This window comes from Diabrotica virgifera, chromosome 9, assembly GCF_917563875.1.
Source record: "Diabrotica virgifera virgifera chromosome 9, PGI_DIABVI_V3a".
In the NCBI taxonomy this organism is placed as follows: domain Eukaryota; kingdom Metazoa; phylum Arthropoda; class Insecta; order Coleoptera; family Chrysomelidae; genus Diabrotica; species Diabrotica virgifera.
In genome coordinates, this window is record NC_065451.1 from 15,296,611 (window position 1) to 15,324,488 (window position 27,878).

At 33.7% G+C, this 27,878-nt stretch overlaps 1 protein-coding gene across 5 annotated transcripts in view; it reads left to right on the plus strand.

The window, feature by feature from the left end:
* The window catches only part of LOC126892198 (protein mono-ADP-ribosyltransferase PARP4), a 400,117-nt gene that overhangs the window by 189,547 nt on the left and 182,692 nt on the right, over positions 1 to 27,878 (plus strand). The window contains exon 1 of one of the 5 annotated variants that reach the window (XM_050661692.1): positions 27,264 to 27,570. The exons of 3 other annotated variants lie outside the window; for them this stretch is intronic. The gene's annotated coding sequence lies outside the window, so the exon portion shown is untranslated. Of the gene's footprint in view, positions 1 to 27,263; positions 27,571 to 27,878 lie in introns of those variants that run through there. One more of the 5 variants, XM_050661689.1, reaches the window with a different exon arrangement.

The following is a 27,878-nucleotide window of genomic DNA, read 5'->3' on the forward strand; positions in this document are numbered from 1 at the left end:
AATATAATGAGAAAATAAAATATTGGCCATTTGTCATGGCTTGTGCTAATATCGTTGAATGTAATTTATCAATCAACGCTATTATATGTAAATGAGTCCAATTTTTTCGTTCCAAATTTACCAATTTTACAAATTGAAGATAGTTTCGTCTGTTTCCTCGCGAGACTGGCAATTATTCGTTGCAATCGTCGTAAATACCGGTAAACAAAACGGTCGAATCGTTAGATTACGTAACGTAAGTCAAATTTCTACATTTCATTTGAACTGCCACGGACAGGGCTGCCAACACAAGTTCAGTGTCAAGGATAAAGACATCGCGTGCGACGCGGACGGTCGAAACTCGCTCAGGATTTTAGAGTTTTCTAGTCCAGGGAAGTTTCTCAGGATTTTGAATAATCCGGAGATCGTATTTTCGAATTCATTCGAGCACATTTCGCATATACTCTAGGCTAATTATCAAAATACAAGGAAAAGTTATTTACTAGCAATTTTATTGCTGGAATCGAATCTTATGATTCTATATATTAATAATATAGGTATGCAAAGTCCGCAAATAGTGTGCTACTTTTTTTATAAACAAAATGGCGGCCGAAAATCGTGTTTTTTCAATCCGTCTGTTCGGTAGACGGAGTATAGATTCGTATACGAAATTTTTCGTTCGAGTTACATTGTATATATGTTACAGTGAAAGCTGAATATTAGTCAAGGTGTACCGTCGCTAGTGATTGTCGACCTTCACTGAAATGACCAGTGAATGTTGATAGTAGAAAATATATATCAGCTTTCACTAGGGAAGGTGAACCTTCACGGAATCAGCCTAGGGAATCAGCCATACTTTTATGAAGTTTAACTTGTTTGAACGTATTTAATACCGCATAGTATAATAATTAGTAATTTTACATTTAAGCCTGCAAGTATCTTTTTATTTGCAGATCCCAGTTTAATACTTGTCCAGTAAACATTATAAAAGAAGATGAAATTCCAATGGAAAAGACACTTACTTTACGAACAGTTGCTACTACTCAGTCAACCGGAAGTGGGCAAGGATTTTTTAAGTGCAGTTGTAACAAGAAGTGCCAAACAAAGAAGTGTTACTGCATAAAAAACAATGTTTTATGCAATTCCAAATGCCATAAAGCATTATCATGTTGCAACAAATAATTTTATTATTGTTGACTATAGTATTTTCGTCTCTATTATAGTCTTTAAATTGTAGACTATAGTTTCACGTTTTATTTTGTTCTTATTTGTTCATCTTTCAAATTCTAAATTTACTTTTGTTATAAAAGTATACGTGATTTAAGATTAGTCTTTTATTTCTCTCTAACTTTCCCTAGACTGTTGTAGAGGAGGTTGTCATTCACTATAGGAATTGTCAACCTTCACTAGTGGATGTTGATCTTGTTTGTACGTCTGTGTAACTTTCCCTAGACTGCTGTAGGGGAGGTTGACGTTCACTAAGAATGGTCAACCTTCACTAGTGAAAGTTGATCTTGTTATTTCAGAATTCAACTTTCACTAAGATGCCCAGCGAGAGTCGACCGTGACTAGTAAAGGTTAACCTTCCCTGAAACGTCAACTTTCACTGTAACATATACACTCGGATGCAAAAAAAATTCTCGAATTTCCTAAACCTTTTGTCCGATTTAAGTGATTTTTTTACCATGTTATAGCCTTATTCATTAACAATATCGCTGTAATAATATTGTTGCTAGACAGGTAAACCGGCATTGTATACCGGGTGTACGAATCAAACTGTGTTTTTTTCTTAACGTTCGCATCACCCTGTGGACTATTCTAGCGTTTTAAAAATACTGAAATTGAAAACCAACTATAACCTCAGGTTTTCTTAACATTCTGTTTTTAGATTCATTCGCTTATGTTGGATAATAAAAAAGTTAGGTACTTTAACAACTGGCCATGTTCGTCATCAGTACAGGGTGTTTCGAAATAAGTGCGGCAAACTTTAAGGGTTAATTTTAGACATAAAAATAATGCCAGTTTGCTTTATAATCATATCAGGTAAAAGGGGGGAGAAGTGTACTTTTGAAGTGTGTAAAATTAATAAATCTTAGCTGAGCGCTTTCGGCTTATAAAGCCATCTTCGGAGCTATGCTACAATAAAAGATCTCTAATGAATAATTGATCTTAGAATTCAAAGTTTAACTTACGTCAAAAAGGTCAAAATACCACTATGAAGAGGGATGGGTTCCATTTATGATATGAAATACTTCTGTTTCTTATTAGTCCATTCTTTAACGGTAAAATATTGCAAAACCTCTAAATTTTAAAGAACCGCTTGGATTGACATGAAATTTGGCATACACACAGCTAACAAGTCAAAGAAAAAAAGTGATATTGTGCCGATATGTGCTTTTGCCCTGGGGGTGGTTTTCACCCCCTCTTGGGGCTTAAAAAATATTCGTCCAAAAAAAGTCAGGAAATGGGTAAACTGGCTAATTTTAAGTAACTTTTGTTCTATAGAGTTTTTTCACTAAGTCAATACTTTTCGAGTTATTTGGCAGTGAACATGTTCATTTTTTCAACAAAATAACCACGCTTTTAGACGGTTTTTCGCAAATAACTCAAATAGTAAGTATTTTGTCGAAAAAGCATTCTTAGCAAAAATATAGCCTATAAAAAATTAAAAAAAATAGTGTATATATCATGTCTTTTTATTTAGTAGAAGCAGAGTTATAGCTAATGAAAAATAGGTTCATATTCGTCAAATTCCAAATGGAATCCTTTAACGTGAAATAACCAAAAATGAAGCACATATCGGGGAAAACTCATTACAACTTATTTAAAGTGTTTAAAAAAAGCTTCATTTTCGTTTTATAAAAAAAATTTCTACCATCAAAATTAAACAAGTTACGCTCAAAATAAAGTTAGTCCCTTTTGGTTTTGGTAAAAAAATCGAGAAAATCACCCCCTAATTATTATCTTAAATGAACTTAATCGTAACGACTTCGCAAGTTTCTTGACTCGTGTATATATTGTTTATATGATCTGTAAGTTGCATCGGTTCAAAGTCCTTATTATTGAAAGTGCTGTAGTTAAAATGGGTTGAACGAATCACTGATCACGAATGTATGCAAATTTAGAAACACCAAATCTTGATCAATTTTTGTCTAACAGAAAAACAAAAAATACATGATATTCAGAAAAGCAAATCTGACTTTTTTTGTCTTTCGAGATTTTTGGTATCTCTAACAATTTTTAAGTTATTTTGAAAAAAAGCATATTTTCCAAAATTTAAATTTTTAAAAATTTTACTTTGAAACCAAATTTTTTCAAAAATAAGCACTTTGAATCGATGAAACTTACAGATCATATAAACACAATATAATTAAAATAGTTTGTGGAGCGGCAACGATTAATTTCATTTAAGTTGCTAATTAGGGGTTGGTCTTCCCGATTTTTTTTTGCAAAAACAAAAGGGACCAACTTTATCTTGAGCGTAATTTGCTTAAATTTAATGCTAGAAACTTTTCGTAAAAACAGAAGTAAAGTACTTTAAAAAAGTTATATTGGGTTTTCCCCAAAAAGTGCTTAACTTTTTGGATATTTCACGTCGAAATATTTTATTTGAAATTTGGTGAATATGAATCTATTTTTCATTGGCTATAACTCTGGTTTTACGATATCCAGAGACCTAACGCGTACACCATTTTTTTTACTTTTTTATAGGCTATATTTTTGCTAAGAACGTTTTTTTCGAAAAAATTCTTACTTTTTGAGTTATTTGCGAAAAACCGTCTAAAAATGTGGTTATTTTGTTGAAAACTGAACATATTCACTCGCAAATAACTCGAAAAGTGTTGACTTGGCGAAAAAGCTCTATAGAACAAAAGTTACCTAAAATTAGTCAGTTTATCCATTACCGGACTTGTTTTGGACATATATTTTTTCACCCCCAAGAGGGGGTGAAAGTCACCCCCAGGGCAAAAGCACACATCGGCACAATATCACTTTTTTTCTTTGACATGTAAGCTATGCGTATGCCAAATTTCATGTTAATTCAAGCGGTTCTTTAAAATTTAGAGCAAAAACCGTGAAAGAATGGACTATATGTAGTTTTTTATTGGTTGGAAAAAACCTTGTCTGTCTGTTTAAAAAATTGTTCAATATGCTGTTGGTTATTTTTGTATCCAGAAAAGTTAAACATCAAGAACGAGCACAAAGGACTTTCACACGAAAATTACATTATATCTAAAACGAATATTTGATCATGGTAAGGTCAAAAAAACCTTACCATTTGAATACTGCGGTGTCAGATAGCAGAATGGTCGCCTCGCATGGACCATTCGACCATTCTGCTATCTGACACCGCTGTATTCAAATGGTAAGGTTTTTTTGACCTTACCATGATCAAATATTCGTTTTATATATAATGTAATTTTCGTGTGAAAGTCCTTTGTGCTCGTTCTTGATGTTTAACTTTTCTGGATACAAAAATAACCAACAGCATATTGAACAATTTTTTAAACAGACAGACAAGGTTTTTTCCAACCAATAAAAAACTACATAAGAAACAGAAGTATTTCATATCATGAATGGAACCCATCTCTCTTCATAGTGGTATTTTGACCTTTTTGACGTAAGTTAAACTTTGAATTCTAAGATCAATTATTCATTAGAGATCTTTTATTGTAGCATAGCTCCGAAGATGGCTTTATAAGTCGAAAGCGCTCAGCTAAGAATTATTAATTTTACACACTTCAAAAGTACACTTCTCCCCCCTTTTACCTGTTGTCATAAGTGTGTACAAAACTTTTTCAGTCTTTACATTTATAATCATATGTCTGCAAACGCTTCGTTTCCGATTTATTTATTGTTTTAAAAGTAGTATTATGACCGATCATATTACCCGTATGCACGCCAATGGTGAATATAAAATTCTTAATTGTATGTCAAAAAATGTGCAATAACTACGTCTTAAAACCCACCAAATTTGATTTGCATATCTTAACTGGTTTTAAAGCAATAAATAAATCGTTAGTTTGTAAAAAAAATGAACATCCCTTATCTCGGAAACGAAGCGTTTGCGGACATATAATTATAAAGCAAACTGTCATTATTTTCTCATGTAAAATTACCCCTTAAAGTTTGTCGCACTTATTTAGAAACACGCTGTACTAATGACGAACATGGACAGTTGTTAAAGTATGGTCGAAGCGAAGATCGGTGGGACATGTCTGTACCGTAGAGGTAAAGGGTAGTATATCCATCTAGTGAAGTTTTGAGATAATGGGGAAATAAGATGAATTCCAGAAAATTATTGCAATCATTCTTAATCTGAAGACATATGAAATTATGTATTTATGTAATTGTAACGTTGTATATCAGTTAAACAGTATTGTCCTACTGTGATAAAAAAATTTGTTTATATATTTGACAATATTGTGACTTAAGGTCTTTTGCCTCAGCATATACCAGCAGATAAAAAAGTGTAGAAAATAGTAAGTGCCTATATAAGCGCAAATAAAAACACAAACATGATAAAAAACATTTATTCACAATCGCTATCATCAACGTTTTTTGGTAACAACTAAATTTCTATTAAACTCTTGAAACTGACTGGGGATCCACTGTAAAACGATTAGTAAGTGATCCTTCTTCTTTTATGTTATACCTTTCGGTTTTTCATAATGTAGTGGTAACTAATGTACTAAGATTGGTCGCAGTTGCTTTTATTTTTTGTTACTGTCAACTATCTATCAAGTAAAAGTCTCTGTCAATCAAAGTGACTAACATTTGTATGGAGATACTGCTATTTACCAGGCGCGAAATAGCGCGCCCGATAAACAAATCCAACCTCTGATGGAGTTACTACACTTTACCTCGTTCTCCAAAGGATATACTACTTTTTCTTATAAGAATATATAGGCCACCAGTAATACTTCGCATACCATCTTTTGCCACAAATAAAATTGGAACAAGTTAAGCCTAGCAAAAGTATTAAGTCCAAATTAGAAAAAAATGGAGTTACTACCCTTTACCTCTACGGTACAGATGTGCATTTTATCAATGAAATTCGATATTTTTAAGATATTCCAGAAGCCGCTATAGATAAAATGTTTTAACAACCTATTAATCATTCATAATTACTCGACGGATATTAGTACAGTCAGCGGCGGCTCGTGGGTCAATCTTCAGGGGGGTCATTTTGGTTTGAAAACTTCAAACTGTTGATTTTTTAAAGTATTTAAAAGATCTTTTAGCATTTATATTTTAGATAAAAAATACAGACTTAGATAAAACTCAATACTATTTACCCTAGTTTTCCGAAAATTAAATTTGTCTTTTTTTAGAGTAAATCTTTTAAAAAATATAGGAAAAATGGTATGAACAGGTTATTGACTGATATATAGATAGGAATATTTATAGTATAATAAATTGTAAATTTATTAAAACGAAACTTACTTTAAATATTTTTATATTTTAAGTCAATTCTTCTATCCTTTAGTTCTGCAAAATAGTCTATGACCTTCTCATTGAAATTTGGAATGCTCTTGACAAGCGTTTTCTCGATGCTCAGCATAGACAAGGCACTAAGTCTAGGTTGTCCCATCGTATTACGCAGGAATGTTTTTACTCTTTTTAAAGTAGAAAAACATCTCTCACTTTCCACGGTTGTCATAGGGAGTGTGCACAAAATATTTAATAACTTCACTGCTTCAGAAAATGTTTCAGACAAATTCATGTTAATAAAAAGCTGAAGTATGGCTACTGCACCAGCACTATTGCGAAAATCCTCACGACAATATAAGACTTCAAGTTCCGATTTTAGTTTGGAAATATTCACTGTGGGATAATTAGCCGTCACCATTTTTAAAATATTTTGCGGAAAGTTGGTAGTGTATGCTTCAAATTTCTCTATGTAGAATAACTGTGAAATCATGAGATGATCATTGAAACTAAACCTGTGATTTATTTCAGATATAATAATATCACAAATTTCAAGTGCAGTTCGTCGCTTTGGATCCTCTGCAGTAGTTTTTCTTTTTTTTGCTGTTGATGTGCTTGGTACTTCTGATTCCAAAATAGTATTTCTAATTATTTGGATATTGTTGTTAAAAGACAGGATACAATTTTTGACAGATATAACATCAATGTCTCGCATTTGCAATTGTTTAAACAATATATCAACATGGGGCATTATTTTATGGAAAAAATTTAACCAAAATAAAAAATGCTCATCTTCCAAATGTCTTTTTAAACCAGTTGCTTGATTTATATTGTTACCATCTTGCTCCTCATCAATAATTTCCTCTAAGCAAGATTTTAAATCATCTTTATAAGTGTATACAATTTCAACACATTTTGTATTGAAAGCCCATCGAGTAGGCGCAGCTTTAGGTAGCCTTACTTTAACCACTCTATCCAGAACCATCGTACGTTTTGGAGATCGGCCGAAAAAGGACGAAAATCCGTGTAAATTTGCAAAAAATATTTTTATCGGTTTGTGTTGACTCGCCGCTTTTTGGAGGATAAGATTAAATTGATGGGCATAGCAGTGAATGAAGTGTGCATTTGGGTATATTTCTTTAATTTTTGTTTGTACTCCTCCCAGTTTACCGCTCATGACTGATGCACCATCGTAACTTTGGGCAATCAATTTTTCAGGTGCTTCATTAATTTTTAATAATTGAAGTTCTTCCAATATTACATTAGTTAAATGTTGTGCTGTAGTACCTAGGGGGTTAACAAATTTCCAAAATCTTTCATGTACAATACCAGTTAATACATATCGCAATATGATAATCATCTGCGTTTTATTGGAGCTGTCTGTGGTCTCATCTACTTGAATGGCCACAAAATTTGTCTGGCCAATCTCCTTCATGATATGAGTATGCACAATGGCTAACATTGATTCTAAAATATCGTTCTGAATTGTTTTCGATGTTCCTTTAAATACTGTACTTTTTTCAATGTGTTCTTTAAACATTAAATCCAGTTCAGAAACAAAATCGATAAGGCCCAGAAAAATTCCACGATTATTGGAGCTGTCACTTTCGTCATGACCGCGCAATGCAATTTCGAAAACTCCACAAAATTTTACACAGTCGATTAGTTTGTTTAAAATATACCTATTTTTAGATACCAATTCATTAAAGTCATGCACAGATTTACGATATACACTATCAAGTTGCTGTCTTATGTTAACACGTCCTAAACTTGCGTAACTCATTGATGAATTTATATGAGTAGTTGAAGAGGCATGTTTTGTAATTTTCACTTTTAAATGCTTAATGTCAGTTACTCCATTTTTCGCCCATACAGCGTCATTCGAAAACAGTAAACACGGATAGCAAAAAAATGCATTTCTCACACTGCAGCCACAAATCCAATCACACAAATTGTACATTGATTCTTTAAAATATCTTTGAATGTCCTTACCCCTATCCTTTGTTGTTTGTTTTAAATTCATGTTTGGTTTTGGTCGACCACTTTCTTTTTTCTCAAGCCGCCGTTCATAATTTAGTGTTCCAGCAGATTTTAAGGCAATTATTTCGTCAACAACACTCATCTTGTTTTTGTTACAATCACAAAAAAATCCAACAAAACAAAATAAATTACGCAAATACGCCGCGATCGATATAGACCTGCCGTGAAGTGCGGTCAGCAGACGGTAACTAACTAAACGTGAGGCCGTCGACTCTACTAGAGGTATACGACGGAAAGGTCACTCCCACTCTCGCCCACGAAATTGCTATCTGCCGTCTCTTTTCTATTTTACATGCATTTGTCCATAAGCCATAAGAACTGTATATAGACAATTTAAAATACGGCCCAGCCACGGGCTTGTGTATAGCGCGAGGCGCGACGTTATTATATCTATTATATTTGTTTTGCCAATGCAGACTGCTGAGAGAGAATTTTATATTTCAGAGTGAAGTTTTAGATAAAAGATATTTTTAATAAAATTGGTATTTTTATGAGATTATTTTAGGGGGGTCATTGACCAATTGACCCTAAGGAGGAGCCGCGCTTGAGTACAGTTAAAATAATTAAGACAATAACCGGACAATAATTATTTAATGAGTGAAATTTAATTTTTTTTTACTTTAATAACAAAAAAAGCAAGCCCACTAGCAGAATCCAATTAAAAATTATTTTGCATATCATATTTGAAACATTATTTGGTTGAACAATCTCATTTTTGTTGGCAAAAAAATATATTAATTTGTTTGGACTACATTACAGTTGTGTTTATCTTAAAAAGGATATGTTACTATCAACATTCACACAGTGTTGCCAAACTGAATTTTGTTATTTTGGGTGTAAATTTTTTCCACGGATCTCCGAGGGTACAATACCTAAATTTTTTATTATCCAACATAAGCGAATGAATCTAAAAACAGAATGTTAAGAAAACTTGAGGCTACAGTTGGGTTTTAATGTCAGTATTTTATAAATGATAGAATCGTCCACAGGATGATGCGAACTTTGAGAAAAAAATACAGTTTAATTCGTACACCCGGTATACAATGACAGTTTACCTGTCTAGCAACAATATTATTACAGCGATATTGTTAATGAATAAGGCTATAACATGGTAAAAAAATCACTTAAATCGGACAACAGGTTTAGGAAATTCAAGACATCAAAAATGACCAAATTTTCAGTGGATCGATTTTTTTGCACCTGAGTGTATTTAGTGTCTATACAATAAACCTTATGCAAATTTAGTGTCTTTACTAAGTTATGCAAATAACACCCTAATCTCTTCCCAGAATATGAACAAATATCAACCCCTCTTTTCTAATAAAATGGCCTGGTAGATTTACAAAAATTAGTTTTTATTTCTTCTTCTTCTTTAAGTTCCATCTTCTATCGAAGCTTGGAAATCATCATGGCAATGCGGACCCTGTTGACTGCCGCTCTAAATAGCTCTGCACTACTGTATTCGAACCATTCCCGTAAGTTCTTGGGCCAGGATGTTCTTCGTCTTCCCAGATTTCGCTTTCCTCGGATTTTGCCTTGCATAATAAGTTGTAATAATGAGTATTTTTGCCCACTCATCACATGTCCCAAGTACTCAAGTTTTCGTCTTTTGATAGTTAATAATATTAAATAATATTTTGTCAGTTTTTATTTATAAATTAGTATTTCTTACTTGTGAATAAATACTTTTTTCTACAAGGGTTTTCTTGTATTTCATTATTTTGTATAAACCCTTCAGGTAGATCACACCCTCGAGGTAGACCGCATACTATAGTAGCACTAAAAGTTGTCAGATACCTGGATTTTATTCAGAGTCCTGAGAAAAATCTTAGTTCCCTGGACTATTAGGATTTTAGAGTTTTCTGGAAGTTGGTTTGCTCATAAACATCGTAATTCACTAAAACTTTCGAGGAATCAAACCGAACCAGAGGCAGAGGCGCCACGTAAATCATTACCGTAATCGAACGACGCTTTCTCTAAGTGACGGCTCGAATTAAAAAGGTAAAACAAACAAAATTCACGGAAGAAACCAAATAAATTTCTCCTCAGATATTACATATATACAGAGGGGTTCACAGTTAAATTACGGTAGTTGCCACTGCATAAGGCAAATTATCAGTTTTATTCAAAATATTTGTAGATATTGGAAATGAGACATCTGGGATCGATTTTGCATTTATGTATAGTCCAGGGCGAATCTGTTTTGAGATGGACGTTGAGAGGTGACTCATATTTTTTTGCAGAAATTGCTTGAAAATAACTCATATAATAATATTTGAGTTATCCTCCCACTCAAAAAGGTCCGGAACAATGTTTAAATAATCAAAATGTCAAAAAATGAAAGAAAAATTCTTTTATTGGTTTTTTGATTATAACTTTAAAAGTATTCACTTCAGAGAAAAGTTGCATTGACATAAAAGTTGCGCAATTAAATTTCCTACAACATAGAATTGGTTAAAAATTTTAAAAGTTGTCACCCTTATTGCAAAATAGCAATAATTGCGAAAAAAAACCATAAAAAACAAGTATTCACATTTTACGGTTGGTTTTCAACCATTTATGCTACACCTAAGACCTTCATATTTTACCCAAAAAAGACTTTATGACATAATAAAACAATACTGTAAATTTCATTAAGATTGGTTCAATAGATTTTGCAAAATAAATTTTGAAATCCAGGTTTCGCAAAAATTCATTTTTTCAAAATGCTGCAGGACTAAAAATAACACAGATGACAAGTTGAAATTTTTTACATATAGAAGAATACTGTACCATTCATTTAAAATTTGTAAAATTAAAATCGGTTAATTACCACGGCGTCAGGAATTTTTTTAAATAAACATTAATTTTTGGTGCTACGCGCAGGACAGCGGTGTTCGATTCACACAAGTTGATTTTCACTAGTAATACCACTAGAGGTCAAATTATTTCCGGAAATTTTCTAAAAATATTCATGATCAAAAAAAAATTTCCGGATATTAATTTGACTTCGCGTGGTATTCGGTAAGAAAATTCCACACCAAATTTGCATTTGAAAATCCAAAGCTGCATGAACAGATTAATAGCGCGCCATAGCTTTGTCAGCAATTATTTAGGCTTTCAAATTCGTAATTTCTACTCATTGTAGTTGCATGGGAATACCATTTCAAGATAGAAAATAGTATATTCTTCAATTTTACATAAGTTTTGAGTAACTACAAGTGATAGAAAATTATTTTTTGGCGTTTTTAAAACTAAACTACGCAAAATTGAAAGTACTGAATGGGAAAAAGGTAAATAAATTAGTGTCTAAATATTATATATATTTTATTAGACATACATAGAAACTTAATTGAAAACATTCAAAGTCCTGCATTTTCGCCATTAAGAAGAGAGGAGGTGTCCGAAGAATATAGAAAACATCTTAGCTTTGTAACTAAAATGAATCAAAACTAAATTATGTAAACAAATAAAAACCAGTCTGTCAAAAATGTTCTGTTATTGTAAACGTCAAAAAATTTCCACTATAATTCGCTGTTGGGTACCCCACGAGCAAAAAATTTCCGATAAAATACCTCCGTTGCCATGGTGATCTGTCAAAATAACGTATTTTGATTGGTTCAAAATTACAGATGTGGAATTTTCACCAAAATTTCTTTAAATCTTTATATAATATATTATTTTCTAACTCTATATTTTGTTGTATTTTAATATTTTAATTCCATAAAAATCAAACTAATTTGATTATTGTTTGTAAAATATTGTTTAAACAATTGCATATGTTTAAAAGTAATAAAATTTTATTCTCTAAGTTAAAATATATGAACAAAGAAAGTTTTTGCTAAAAAAGTGTAATTTCAAAAGACAAAGTATGTGTTTTTATTTTGCAATAAACAAATTCATTTATTTATATCGAAATGTACTAAACAGCAGAATACACCTTAGCTTAGACCATTAAAACTGATAGACACGCCGTAATGCTATTCTCTCGTCTCGAAGAGTGAAGCTAACATAAAACGATTCACACAGCTGTGCGTGACGTCAGTTTACGGCAGAAAACGTTAGAGATTAGAAGTGTTTATAGGCGTTGCAAACTTTTTAAAGTGTTCCAATTTAAAAAATTTCTAATACACTAATTTTTTAATTATGGTGTTATCTTGCAGAGCATTTAATTGTACGCAGCGACAAAAAAAAGGGAAAAACACCTAAAATACAGAATACAGTTTACAGCAGTATAATAAACAAGCGATTTTTCAAAAAATTGAAGAATTTATAAAGTATCCACTAGGAAAAAGTTTTCCTGTAGTTGGCTGTATACCATGTAATACAAAAAAACAGTAAAATTTTGTATAAAAGGTATATTTAAAAAGGTATAATAATTTTTTTAAATATACCTTTTATACAGAATTTTACTGCTTTTTTTAAATTTATAAAGTATCTTAATTCACTCAAATATTCCAATAATGGTGAACCACCGCATCTAAGCCAAAGAAAAACGGGTTTTATTGGTATGATCATTAATTTAAAGTCACTAATGCGAATTTGGAAAAATTACGTGAAATATAATATGGATGGAGGTCTGAAGTATTTTTCGACCTATAAACTTTCTCAGGATCACTTAGAAGTTTTCTTTAGTTCTATTACAGGAGTCATGGAGGTTACAACAACAGCCCAACGGCAGAACAATTTAAAGATACATATAAAAGACTCTTAATGCACACAAGTGTTACAGGATCTACCCAGGCTAGTTGTATAGAACAGGCACCTTCCACAATTTTAGGAATGAGCACAACAAATACTGTGAAAATGAAAACTGTTGATCATCAACTTATTGACAACTCTATAACTGATATAAATAATAGGGAAATAATAACTAGTAACCATGATTATACTGTAAATTGTAAATAATTTAAGTTTTTCAAAAACAGTCATCTTATGTTTGTGATGTTGTTGACTATATCGCTGGGTTTGTAGTTAAGAAAGTTAAGAAAACATTAGATTGTGACATATGTTTGTGTGCAATTGAATGTGATAATTTACAATGTCCATTCATAAGACACAAAAATTATAGCATATCAAAAAAAAATTAATTCAACCTTCTAAAGAATAAAGATAATTTGTTTGCATTATTGCTACATCAGATTGTACCACAAAGGTGCAAAACTAAATAATGTAATAAGAGTTAGAAGTAAGTTAACGAAAGCTATTTTGTTTTGTGGTCATTAATTAATAGATTTTCTACATATTTTTTCACCTAACGTGAAACTTACACCAAAAAGAAAATTACTTTCCTTTAAATTTATTTTTGATTATCAAACAAGAAGAGATATACCAACGATATACTTTCAAATAAAACATTTATTAGGTACTTTGCTAAATGATGTTTCTTCCATATTTTATACAAAATATTGAAGTTATACTAAAATTAATCTAAAATTGGGTAATTTTATTAGTGCTTTGCTAAGAATCCAACCGAGTTCTTGCCGTATTGTGGCGTCACTTTCGCGGAAGGTCTTTGCTTCAACGGTTCGGTACAAGGCGTGTCTATCAGTTTTTATGGTCTAAGGAATACACCACCAAGATTAAAGTCGAAAGCTTACAGGACGACTCCACAAGACCAAAAAAGACTAACGGAAAAAAAGCAGCAACACGTATATCACAGAAAGTGACGGAGTCGAAGAAAGCTGGGCAAAAATTAAGTCTAATATATTAGCCTCAGCCAAGGAAGTTCTTGGTGGAAGAAACATTAATAAAAATAAATCGCTTCCAAGACGAAGAACTCCATGGTTTTGTACAGAAGTGAGGCAAAAATGTAAAGAGAAGAACAAAGCTTACCTAAAATACATGTCAAGTAAAACACAAGAGGCATACGATAATTATAAGACTATAAGAAACGAAACACGTTCAGTAGTAAGAAGAATAAAAAATGTAAAGACTGAAAAAGTTTTGTACACACTTATGGCAACAGGTAAAAGGGGGAGAAGTGTACTTTTGAAGTGTGTAAAATTAATAATTCTTAGCTGAGCGCTTTCGGCTTATAAAGCCATCTTCGGAGCTATGCTACAATAAAAGATCTCTAATGAATAATTGACCTTAGAATTCAAAGTATAACTTACGTCAAAAAGGTCAAAATACCACTATGAAGAGAGATGGGTTCCATTTATGATATGAAATACTTCTGTTTCTTATGTAGTTTTTTATTGGTTGGAAAAAACCTTGTCTGTCTGTTTAAAAAATTGTTCAATTTGCTGCTGGTTATTTTTTGTATCCAGAAAAGTTAAACATCAAGAACGATCATGGTAAGGTCAAAAAGACCTTACCATTTGAATACTGCGGTGTCAGATAGCAGAATGGTCGCCTCGCATGGAGGATTTTTAATGACAGTCGATGTAGACAGGGTGTGCTCGTTAAGGTGTCTTCACATTTTCTCATATAAAGTGACAGTTGACATATGACATTTTTAGCAATTGGATTGAACAACTTTTCAACAAAGTCTGTAGTTACATAAATCTGGTTTTTTAAAAAATAATGAAATACATATTGAAAAGAGACTTAAGGTCTAGGATAAACCAATTGACAAGTTAGGTTTGTGAAGGATAACTTGTCAGTTGGTTTATCCTAGACCTTAAGTCTCTTTTCAATATGTATTTCATTATTTTTTAAAAAACCAGATTTATGTAACTACAGACTTTGTTGAAAAGTTGTTCAATCCAATTGCTAAAAATGTCAAATGTCAACTGTCACTTTATATGAGAAAATGTGAAGACACCTTAACGAGCACACCCTGTCTACATCGACTGTCATTAAAAATCCTCCATGCGAGGCGACCATTCTGCTATCTGACACCGCAGTATTCAAATGGTAAGGTCTTTTTGACCTTACCATGATCAAATATTCGTTTTATATATAATGTAATTTTCGTGTGAAAGTCCTTTGTGCTCGTTCTTGATGTTTAACTTTTCTGGATACAAAAAATAACCAGCAGCAAATTGAACAATTTTTTAAACAGACAGACAAGGTTTTTTCCAACCAATAAAAAACTACATAAGAAACAGAAGTATTTCATATCATAAATGGAACCCATCTCTCTTCATAGTGGTATTTTGACCTTTTTGACGTAAGTTATACTTTGAATTCTAAGATCAATTATTCATTAGAGATCTTTTATTGTAGCATAGCTCCGAAGATGGCTTTATAAGCCGAAAGCGCTCAGCTAAGAATTATTAATTTTACACACTTCAAAAGTACACTTCTCCCCCTTTTACCTGTTAGAGTAAAAAATGATCACTGGGAACGTTTTTCGAAAGAAATGGAACATGATTTTTATGGTCTCCAGAAGGAAATATGGCGCTTTATAAGAGGTCAAAGAACGGAGCTAAAGGAACTAATAGAACCAAAACACATAGAAAAGGATACATGGATTGACTATCTAAAAAAGCTCTATGCAGAGGAAGAACAAATGATGCTAGAACCGGAAACACCAGAAATTACCACAAATGAAGATGTTAATATAAGTGCACAGGAAGTACGAAAAACACTCGAAAAGCTGAAGAACAGAAAAGCTGCAGGTAAGGATGGAATACCAAACGAATTACTGAAATATTGTGGAGCAGCAATGACAGAACAATTAACAACATTAATTAACAAAATCATAAAACACAATAAAATACCGGAAGAATGGAGAACGAGCGAACTAGCAGCCAGAAAACTACAGAGGTATCAAAACTTACAACTAAAATCTTACAAGACGTAATGAATCAGAGGATAAGTTTGGCAGATGAACAACAGGATTTTCGTACTGGAAGATCGTGTACAGATGCAATATTCGTCATAAAGCAAATTACTGAGAAATCACTAGAGTATAATAGACCAGCATTTCTATGTCTGATTGACTTAAAGAGAGCATTTGACTCTTGAAAGAGTAAGACTCAAAGAGGTAATCCATCTTCTGTATAATAGCGAAGTCCCTCTAGATAGATATCATAAAAACTATTGAGAACATCTACTAAAACAACAAAATGGAAGTCAGAATAGATAGACAGAATCTATAGATATAGGCAGCGGAATAAGACAGGGAGACTCATTGAGTCCTATGATTTTCAGTTTAATCATGGATGAAATAATCAAAAACGTCAACAAAGGAAGAGGATATAGAATGGAATACAAAGAAGTAAAAATACTCTGCTACGCAGACGACGCAGTATTGATAGCCCAAGATGAAGATAGTCTGCAAAGATTAATCCACATATTTAACATAAGAGCAAAAGAATTCAATATGACAATTTCATCTCAGAAAACCAAAACAATAGTAATCAGTAAAGAACCAATCAGATGCAAAATAGATATTGATGGGTGCCACTTCGGTATGCGGTCTACCGTCTAATATGTGGTCTACGGCAATTTAGCTGATTCGGCATGCGGTCTACGTACAAAAACAAATTAGAGAAACTATTACAAACATTACTATTTTATTATTACTAACAGCTTCACTGTTCAATTGGTAATTATACAAAGAGTCTACATTCTACCACATCCAATACTATTTTAATATTAAATATCATGCAACCGCAGTAAATATCGGTTTTTGCCTGAAAGGAGGAAGACCTAACCCTTCGGTCCAAACCCAACTTACGGGTATTAAGTGAGAGAACCGCAGGGCAGGAGGTATTTGACCGCTGCGCGCAATCACAACCCACCCTTTTTATTATCACTAAACGGTCTTTTCAGCGTTTTAAATTAACACTCAAGGTCCATTTCGTTGATTCAAGTTTATATAGGCAACCCAAATTACACGCCGCTAATCCTCGGTTCGGGATTTAGACAGAATAACACGTGAAGTGTGAAGTAAAGCACAAGTATGACAAGTAAAGTAAAGTATAAATATAAATAATAAATAAAAAGTTTGTAATAGTTTCTCTAATTTGTTTTTGTACGTAGACCGCATGCCGAATCAGCTAAACTGCCGTAGATCGCATATCAGACGGTAGACCGCATACCAAACTAGAAACTCTGCCGTAGACCGCATAACGAAGTAGCACCTATTGATGGTATCAGTATTGAACAAGTAATGGAAGTAAAATACCTTGGAATTACATTGTCAAGTTACGGAGACCTAGACAAAGAAGTGAGAAATCAAGTACAAAAAGCAAATAGATTGGCAGGATGCCTTAATAACACTATATGGCGAAACCGACATATTAACACTGCGATGAAGTCAAGAATTTATAAAGCCAGTGTAAGACCAATACAGTCGGAAAAATGAAAGTATACCCATGAACGAACATATTATAAAACACGCTGTATTTTCCTGTCACCGTGTCACAAAAAAATTGCTCAGCGCAAGTACATGTAATAATAATTATTACATGTACTTGCGCTGGCCAATTTTTTGTGTGACACGGTGACAGGAAAATACAGCGTGTTTTATATGTTCGTTCATGGGTGTTCTTTCATTTTTCCGACTGTAATGACATATGCATCAGAAACAAGACCCGATACAGCCACAACACACAGACTATTACAGGAAATACACTGAGAAATCGAAAGAGGAGCGAAGATATTAGAAGACAATGTTAACGTACAGTGTATAAACGAATGGACACTAAATAGAAAAAAAAGAATGGAACAACCACATAACCAGAATGGGGGAGAATCCCGTTTTTACGGGACGTTTGGTCACCCTATGGCACAGTATTTAGCTTTATCTTTTTTCAGATATTTTAAATTTATTAAGTGTCTAAAATCTCCTATTTCACACTTAACAAACACTTATACCGAAGGTATTCTCCTTCTAATGTTAAGTACTCCTAGAATTTAACGAGAAATATAGGTAAATAGTCCCTAAATCAAAATTATAGATCCCCAAAACTCAAAATTGGGAACTATTTCCGGTACCTGCCTATAACCGGAAATTGGACATGCTCAAAAATAATTTCATTAAAAAGTTCACTATAGCAAAAACCTATGCAGCTAAATTTTCATATACCTATCAAGTCCGTTGAGATTCGCAGATACAGAAGAAGAAAAAGACAACAATTATTATACAAAATAATCCTCAAATCCAATAGTCATTTGGGTAATTCAACATGTAAAACGGATTAGAATGAAAGATTCGAAGTTATAAAAGAAGAATAATATCATATTTGTATTTTATTAAGAAAGTGTTTATCATTTATTTATTGCGTATTAATCCCCAATTCAACGTTAACTTCCAAGAACCCCACTTCAAGGGGCTATAAAAAGGTGCCCAAACGTCTCAGCCAGGGTCCTTTTAACAAACCAAAGATAATGTTTTCTTGAGATAAAGGGTCGTTTAAACACAGCGATAAATCAAACAACTTATCAAGGTCAATCGAGTTGTTGCAACTTATCATTGTGTGTAAACGGTGCATCGCACAACTTATCAAAGTTGGAGTTGGGTTGAAGGTGGTATCGCATTGAATCGCAGCGTCTAAACAGCGTTTTAACTTGTCATCACAACTAGTTGCTGTGACTTATCGTTGTGTTTAAACGACGCTTAAGCCTTGTTATTTTAAAGCGTCGTTTAAACACAACGACAAGTCACAGCAACTAGTTGTGATGACAAGTTGAAACGCTGTTTAGACGCTGCGATTCAATGCGATACCACCTTCAACCCAACTCCAACTTTGATAAGTTGTGCGATGCACCGTTTACACACAATGATAAGTTGCAACAACTCGATTGACCTTGATAAGTTGTTTGATTTATCGCTGTGTTTAAACGATCCTTAAAGCGTCGTTTAAACACAACGATAAGTCACAGCAACTAGTTGTGATGACAAGTTGAAACGCTGTTTAGACGCTGCGATTCAATGCGATACCACCTTCAACCCAACTCCAACTTTGATAAGTTGTGCGATGCACCGTTTACACACAATGATAAGTTGCAACAACTCGATTGACCTTGATAAGTTGTTTGATTTATCGCTGTGTTTAAACGATCCTTATAAGTCAACTAAAAGGCTAATGATTGTATTGTATCTACGAATTCTGGGAAGATCCAGGTAGTTTTCCAACCACCAGCTCTCGAGTACCTTCATTGACAGTTCTTCATTATTTCAAAATTTGTTCGAGACAAGAACACACAAGTAACTATAAATACTTAACCTTTTGTTTTCTGAAGAGCCGATTGTACCTGCCCGGCGTGAATTCCATTGTGTGAGTCGAGATTCTCGGCTGGAGGTGGGCCGGCAAGGAACGGAATGTTATTTTGGAACTGTGACACAAGTGCTTACCGAAACTACCGTGATTAATATATAATAAATACATTTTTCCTTAGATCAGTAAGTTTGTAGGAAATTAACAAAACAACAGTATTAAATATGGCTTATAAACAATGTGTCTTGGGAAAGACCAGATAGTAGAACAAATCATCATACATCTGTAGGACGACCTAGAAAAAGGTGAAAGATGTTGTGAGAGAGGATTTGGAGAACATGGGAGTGAGACAATGGGAAATAACGACACAGGACAAAGGACCGACAAACATTGGAGGCAATATTAAACGTGATAGTAAGATTCACAAGAAATTATTCATTATGTTCACAATTTTACTCATTTTTCAAAAAAAAAAGAATACCAACGTATTACGCTTGGTTCACACAATAAGAATTTTGACCGTGCGATGGTTAAAATCTACATAGTGGCTCGAGCAATCATTTGGAATCTTTCTCCCTTTACCGCTTGAAACGTTCGGTGAAGGGAGAAAGATTCCATATGATTGCTCGAGCCACTATGTAAATTTCAACCATCGTACGTTCAAAATTCTTATAGTGTGTTTCGAGCGTTACTATAAAAGGAGAAAAATTTCCCCCAAAATGTCCCCCTATAACAAACAAAGATGATAGTCGTAAATGTAAGGACAGCAAGTTATTAGTTAGTGACACGATGAGCCAACAACGTTATGTTGCTAATTGAAATTAGGTAAACCAAAATATCGGAGAAGATGCGAAAGAAGGTTTCTTCTGCGCAAAAGTACTAGAAAAAGTACCAGTTCTTTGTTTTCAATCCCCCTGGATCGTGCATGATCTTTCTGATTTTCTCTTCGCTATCAGTCTCATAGGTGATCTATTTAGGAAGTCTCTTCTTCACAAAATCTCAAATTCCCCCAGTTCTTCAAACTGTTTCCACTTCGTGTCCTCGTGCAAGACAAAAGACTAGTTGAACAGTGATCATCTGTCACCCTGGGGGATTTCCAGGAATCCCGGGGACACTGCGACTGCATTCCGAACGATCATTCGTGTCCTGGTCACGCCGGCTCACGAACCGGGATAGCGGATTTTATATCGAGGTGTCGTGGCTACTGTTTTCTTCGGTAGCAGTGACAGCATCGCTCGTATACCACCTGGTGTTCCTCATTGTATCTGCTTACCTTACACTGTGGGGAGATGGAAAGGATGAAGGATGGATAAAGAGTGTGTGATGCCTTCTAATTGTACTCGGAGTTCAGGTTTGATTTATCTTTGGATATCTTGGTGTTGAGCATTTGGTGACTGTGATTTATGCCGCAGACTTGGTATGCGGCATGAATCATATGCGACAGTGAGGGCCTGAGAACCTTCAAATATTTTCATCAGAGATTGGTACAATAAGATGAAGATTGTTTTGGGAGAAAAGTGCAGCAATAATTGGAAATAAGTTTTGCGCCTTCAGCGTCCAAGAAACACCTTGTGTACTGACTCCGGACGATAGTTCGACTATTCTTGGTTTTATGTATATAGCGACCAAGACCAGTTACTCGGGCTTCCACCACTTTGAGTTAAAATCCACAAGGAAAAAGTTCCTGTAGCTGGCTGTATACCATTAATTACAAAAATTAAAGAAAAATCTTCTGCGTAAAAGGTATATTTATTTTAAAAAACCCCAAAAAAGGGCTACAAATACAAAACAGAACGTTTTCGCTCTAAAGAGAGCATCATCAGTGTTCTTTGCAAGCTCTACATGCTAAGCCACCAAAAAAACATTGGTTAAAACCCTTAAAATGTCGACTAAAGGCAAGCGTCCACAGGTCCGCATCGTACGCATCGGATTAATTTTTCATACTGCGTCCACTGTATCGGCAGCGATCGGATTGCCGATGCCACTACCTGCTAGGGTAGAAAAATTACTAAGATAGACTTTAAAATTGGTTGTTTATTTATTTAATGGTTGTTTATTAATTGGTTGTTTATTTAATTTAATAATTAATTTATACATATTAACTACATTTATTAGTATATTTTAATGTATCTGTTTAGTAATAAAAAATCCGCAAAAACGTAAAATATATAGTTCTTTTTTAAATATCTACAAAACGAAACATGCTAGGTACATACAACCTGATATCAAAAGAAAGCCTTTTACTACAAAATGCAATACTAATATACAATACATAGAGTGTACCATTTAAAAAAATGAAAAAAAGTGTATGTATTTGCAAATAGTGATCACATTGTATTTTATATTGATATACCTATGTCAAATATATTAAATTATTTAAAAATGACACTATACTTATAAAACTCATATGTCATTTTAAATATTTCGAAAATTATTAACTTTAGACCTTTAAACCTTACAAAAACTCTACATGTTTTTAAAAAATATATTCAAAAATAATTTGTAACCATTTTTTTATCGGCATAGTAATATTACAGCTTACATACCAATTCTCTCGGTAGACCGCAAGCTATAGCAGAAACACGACGGTAGACGGCATAATAGCACCCATTTTCTAAGTAATTATACATTTGAATATAAAGGAATACACAAAGCTGTTACAATTTGATTTAAAGGGAAAATAGTAACTACATCAGTAAAAGTTTCTTTAAAGAATAATTTAAAGTTACCTTTCTGAAATCGGTAAAATACTTTTCGTGGTTTTCAACTACTTGTAACACACTTTGCTTGCTTTTTCATCTTTTGTGAGGGACAATGAAATGTCTTGCATCAATTTTACACTTCTCTCAGAAACATCATTAACAAGTCTAATATTTTTTAAAAAGTTCATTGCTTTAAGATAGAAAAATGTGTTGTTTTTTTAACGAGAATAATTTTCATAGTTAGATACTCAAGATATCTTGAAAGAGACTAATAGACATGAAAATGAGTAATATTTATGATAGTTTAATCCCCATAATCAACTTATCATGGCTTGTAATATTTTTTTCTGAATATACCTATATATAAAATAACAGTTAAAACTGAGTTTACTTGTTTCTTTACGGACAAGACGATCGTCAAATGCAAATAGCCGTAGATTAGCTCCCACTGGACCAAGCGAAATTCCGAACAGAGCGCGTGAGCTGCGTCCACTGATCGGCATTCTGAATGATTCATCGGCCCGCATCGCAAAAGTTGCCTCTCGAAGCAACCCATCGGCATTGCCGATGATGCGATCCGTACGATGCGGATCAGTGGACGCAGTTACATAAGTTTTTGTACAAGGCAAACTAAAATATGTTGCGTACAATGCGGGTCTGCTTGTCTTTAAAGTCTTACATTGAAATGTTATATGCTAAATCCTGACGATGGATGAAATTAATAAAGATACCCTAAGGCATTATATGACTATTCCACGAAGCACGTGGGTTTTTGAGTCGAATTCTCTGTCTTCACAAAGCGAAAGGTGAAAGCCAACTAAAGTAACTTCGAGTTAATTCAGACGAAAGGAGTTGCGGGCTGTGACAGAAAAATTTGATTTCAGAATGAAACTGAAAGGAAATTTCTACAAAACTGCTATAAAACCAGTACTGTGTACTGAAGTGAATACTGGGTCGTTAAAGAAGAAAAAGGAACGACTAGTAAATGTAACTGAAATAAGAATGTTTAAAGGGATGAAGTTTAGAGATAGCACTAGTTGATGCCAATAAGCCAAAGTTGTTGGCGCTTCGACAGAACATGTCCGTGAGATAGGCTAATATTGGTATGATCCAAGATAGAAAGTTATGGGGAGCTCTCTTTACATAGGGATAAAGGCAAAGATAATGACGATGAGATCATTAATTTTCCATTGTACTCAGTGTTATAGTAGTAGGTACCAACTATCTAAGAGAATCTTAATATTCGGCTCAGCTGGATGGTATTGTTCGAGGTGTGAAATTACATAAACGAGGTGTGAATTCTACATCTGGAACAATAGATCCCCCTGAGCTGAATATTAATCTTATAGCTATAACAATGTTCGCTTTATCTTCTAAGTCTAGAACAAGCTCATTTACCTTAGACCTACTCTCCGTTTCAAATGCTAGAATCAGTTTGGTCGTATATTACAAACCGGTTTGCCATTCTGTGAATTATCATAAATAAATCCTCCTTTAGTATTCCACAGCAGTTAACAACGATAATCCTCTACAAGTTCCTGCCCAATACTACCTTTCACAGCCGCTGCTATGAAGAGCGGCAACGTTATTAAGATAATTCTCATTTAGTTAGCATAGGGCTTTCCTTGTACACTGCAGCTCATGTTTGAAATACGCTGTAAATACCTTTTTTTATATTATTTAGTCTTAATTTAAAGTCTTTATTTGAGTGGAGTGTTTTTGATTTTAAATTTATCAAGAAAGGAAATACTACATACTACAAATTATCTTTAAATAGGTCTAATTGGATTTTTCGTAGTATTCGGACTAATGTTATTATGTTTAATAATATTAAAATGTATCTATAAATATATTTGTTTAATGATTGATTGGGAAATTTGGTGATAATTAAAAAATAATTAGTAGTACTACTATTTTTCATTTAGAAATTCCGAATTTGTAAATGAGAATAATTAATTGTGGATATTCGGCTAAAAACACTGTTTGTAAATTTCCATTTTATTTTTATAAAATATTTACTAGCTGACCTGGTGAACCTTGAACCGAATTTATAATATATATAATGGATTTTCTTCAGCTTCCAATTTTTTCTATCGTAACACATATCTTCATCTAATTGCCTCGAATCCATTACCTCCTGAATATTGTCCCTCCAGCTTCTCCGTGGTCGTCCTCTTTTTCTTCTCTCCGGTGGGATCCACTCTAATATTTTTCTCGGCCAGCGAGTCTCATTCATTCTTTTAACGTGACCGAACCATGTCAGCTGTCTCTTTTCAGTATCGTCTATTATAGTTTTTTCCACCTTCATATGTTCGCTAATTGTTTTATTTCTTACATGTTCTAATCTCGAATCCTGACAACTTCTCCTCAAAAAGTCCATTTCTGTACTAAGTAGCTTCTCTTTATTTCTTGCACTTATGTCCCAAACTTCTGCACCGTAGATTGTAGCGCTCTTCATTATACTTTCATATATTCTTCTCTTTGTTTCCTTCCTGATATCTTTGTCCCATAAAATTGAATTGAGGGATTTAGTGATGCTTCTACCTTTATTGATCCTATGTTGTATTTCATCTTCACTATTTCCTCGTTTGTTAAATACAGCTCCCAAATATTTGCATTGTTTCACACCAACAATATGTCCTTGTTCCAATGGTAGGTTTTCAATGTCTTCGTTTCCCACTATGAAGTATTCTGACTTGTCCATATTTATTACTAATCCTGCCTGTTGGTAATGTTCATTTAGCTTCTGTATCATATAGCTTAGGTCATCTTGATCTTGGGCTATAACAACTTGGTCGTCCGCAAAGTATAATGTAAATAGGGAGTCGTCTCCCACTTTCAGTCCCATCGGTTTTACTGCTTTTGTCCACCTCTAAGGATTGGTCAAGATATATTTTAAAGAGAGTGGGAGATAGACAACATCCTTGTCGGAGGCCTTTTGAAGTATTAAATGCCTCAGTGAAATTTTTGCCGTTTTTGATTCTGGTCTTAGTGGTCTCATATAACATTTTAGTTGCTTGTATGAGTTTTCCATCGATAGCGATGTCTTTCATTGACTTCCATAGTTCTATTATGGGGACACTATCATAGGCTTTTTCTAGGTCGATAAGAGCGAAGTGGGTTTCCTGATTTTTCTGTATTCTTTTTTCTAGTGCTATTTTTAAAGTGAAGAGATTGTCTACCGTTGAACGTCCCGCACGAAAACCAGCTTGTTCTTCAGCTTGCTTTCCTTGAATTTCTTGTTCTATTTAATTTCTTAATATCCTGGAGTATAATCTTCCAATGGTGCTGATGACTGCGATTCCCCTATAGTTTTTGGGGTTATTTTTAGGTCCCTTTTTATGTATGGGAGTAATATGTGATGTTAGCCATTCATCTGGTACTTTTTCTCCATTTAGACATCTTTCGAAAAGTTTTTTAAGCATATCCCATAGTTTGGTTCGTCCATATTTTATTAATTCAGGATTAATTCCTCCAGCCCCGGGTGCTTTCCGGGATTTCATAGTTTTAATAGCTTCTTCCACTTTGCTTTTATCTAGTTCTATTTCGTGTTCTCTCTGTATATCATTCTCTTTTTCTTGTATTCTTGTTATGTATTGTGGTCGTATTTCTACTAATAATTCCTTAAAATGTTGTTCCCACTCGGCATCAGATATACTCTTAATTGTGTGCCCACCTTTTTGTGATGTTCTGTTCTGACATTCTTTATTATCTTCCATGCTTCTGAACTCTTAGTTCCTCCTAATTGTTGATCTATGTATTCACATTTTTTGATCCAGGTTGCGTTTTTTCTTTTAATCACTTCTCTTTTTACTTCTCTATTTAGGTCCCCTGTATTGTTGTTGAATCTCAATGTTGACCTGATTTTGTATACGTTGTAGGTGAAGTTGTTTTTTCTTCCCTATTTTCTTCTCGATATCTTTATCCCACCATTTTGGTTTCTTTCCGTTTTCTAAGTTTCCTAGTGCTTCTTGTGCTGCTTGTTTTATGCACCGAATTTATAATTCATATTATATTTTCTGTCTAAGTTCAATAAGTAAAAATTAACAGAAACCAAAAAAAATCCTCAAAAATATTATGTATGAAAAAAATTGAATGAAGTTTGGCTAGTACAATTATTGCAATATATTCTCTGTCTTCAGCTGTTATTATTAGGTATTTTCCTTCCTAGTCCTCTAAAAAAATAATGAGGAAAAAATCTAATATTCCTCCAACAGAAGAAACTAAATAACTACCTATATCAAGGCTCTATACTATAAATCAGATAGCAACTCAATAATCCATTTATAGTCCATTTAGAGAGAGGTTGTCTTCAGGGCCTGCATCCCATATAGTTCGGAGTACTGCATTGCCTTGATGTACCTAAAGTCAAGTAAAAGTTCAAATATCAAGTAATTAAAACTAGATCAATGAAAAAATATTATAATAACTTTACACCAGCGGTTCTCAACCTTTTTGAGTCATGTACCACCTACAGTTTTTTTTATTATTTTTGGTACCACCTCTATTTTTGTATTGTATTATCCAGACTTACTAAGTACTACTATTTTATTGTTTTTTGTGTTTTGTGTACCACTGCAAATAATGATATGTACCACCAGTGCCAGTGGTACATGTACCACAGATTGAGAACCGCTGCTTTACACCATATAAAAGGTTTTGACCAGATTTTTGGGGTCTCAACCTTTTACCTGTATGTAAGCAGCACTGATGATGAAATTGTCATTCCGAAAACGATCTGTGATGTAGCCCGAAAGGGTCTGTTTAAGATAAATATACCTTTTATAAAGGATTTTTAATGTTTACCTATAGTCAGTTTTTATTCAGAGAAATTATTTTTATAAAGCTGCATCCCACCGTTTAGCGCCCACCTCTACACTCGTTCTTCATATAGGAGAACTGTTCAGCCGAGCAACACCCCCTACCCTGAGTCTCGAAGCCTTTGAAAATTTCTTCATGCATTCCTCAAATACGATGAGTCGCCGCCGGTCTGGTCCGGTTGTGGTTGTAGTAAAGAGTACGCTGTGGTGTTGTAGTGGTACCGTGGTAGTACCAGACCTGGTGTTGTAGTTGTAGTGGTACCGTGGTAGTACCAGAGTAACCAGAGCCAGTTTTCTTCGCGACGTGCCGGAGGAAAGCACGTTTGTGACTCCGGTCGGTTTTGAATCTCTTGCGGGTATAGGTACCAGTTTTTAAGTTATGGTGACGTGTTTGTTGAAAAATTACTCGATTGTGAAATAGTGTGTGTTGGTCATCTGTGTTTTGTTGTACGCTTCGTGTTCAGTGTTTGATTTTCGAGATAACAGGACGCATTTTAGAAGGTAATAATGGTACTAAAATCTACATGAATGAATATTTGTCGAAAGTATTTTAATTAATTAAGATTGTCATTGGATATACTTATCTGTGGAAGGCATTCCACATCATTTGTCTTTTAGTTCGCTTCATGAAAAATAACCTGTTTCAAGATGCGATCATCTTTTTTCTTACTTGTTTGCTCAATCAAGTTTATTCCTGTTAATGAATTGTTCAGACCATTTTTTACTTAATTGTCAGGGCTGGTTGTATTAATTATATTATTTTATCGAGCAATGTTCATGTAAAGAAAGGGGTACAAGTACAATACCTT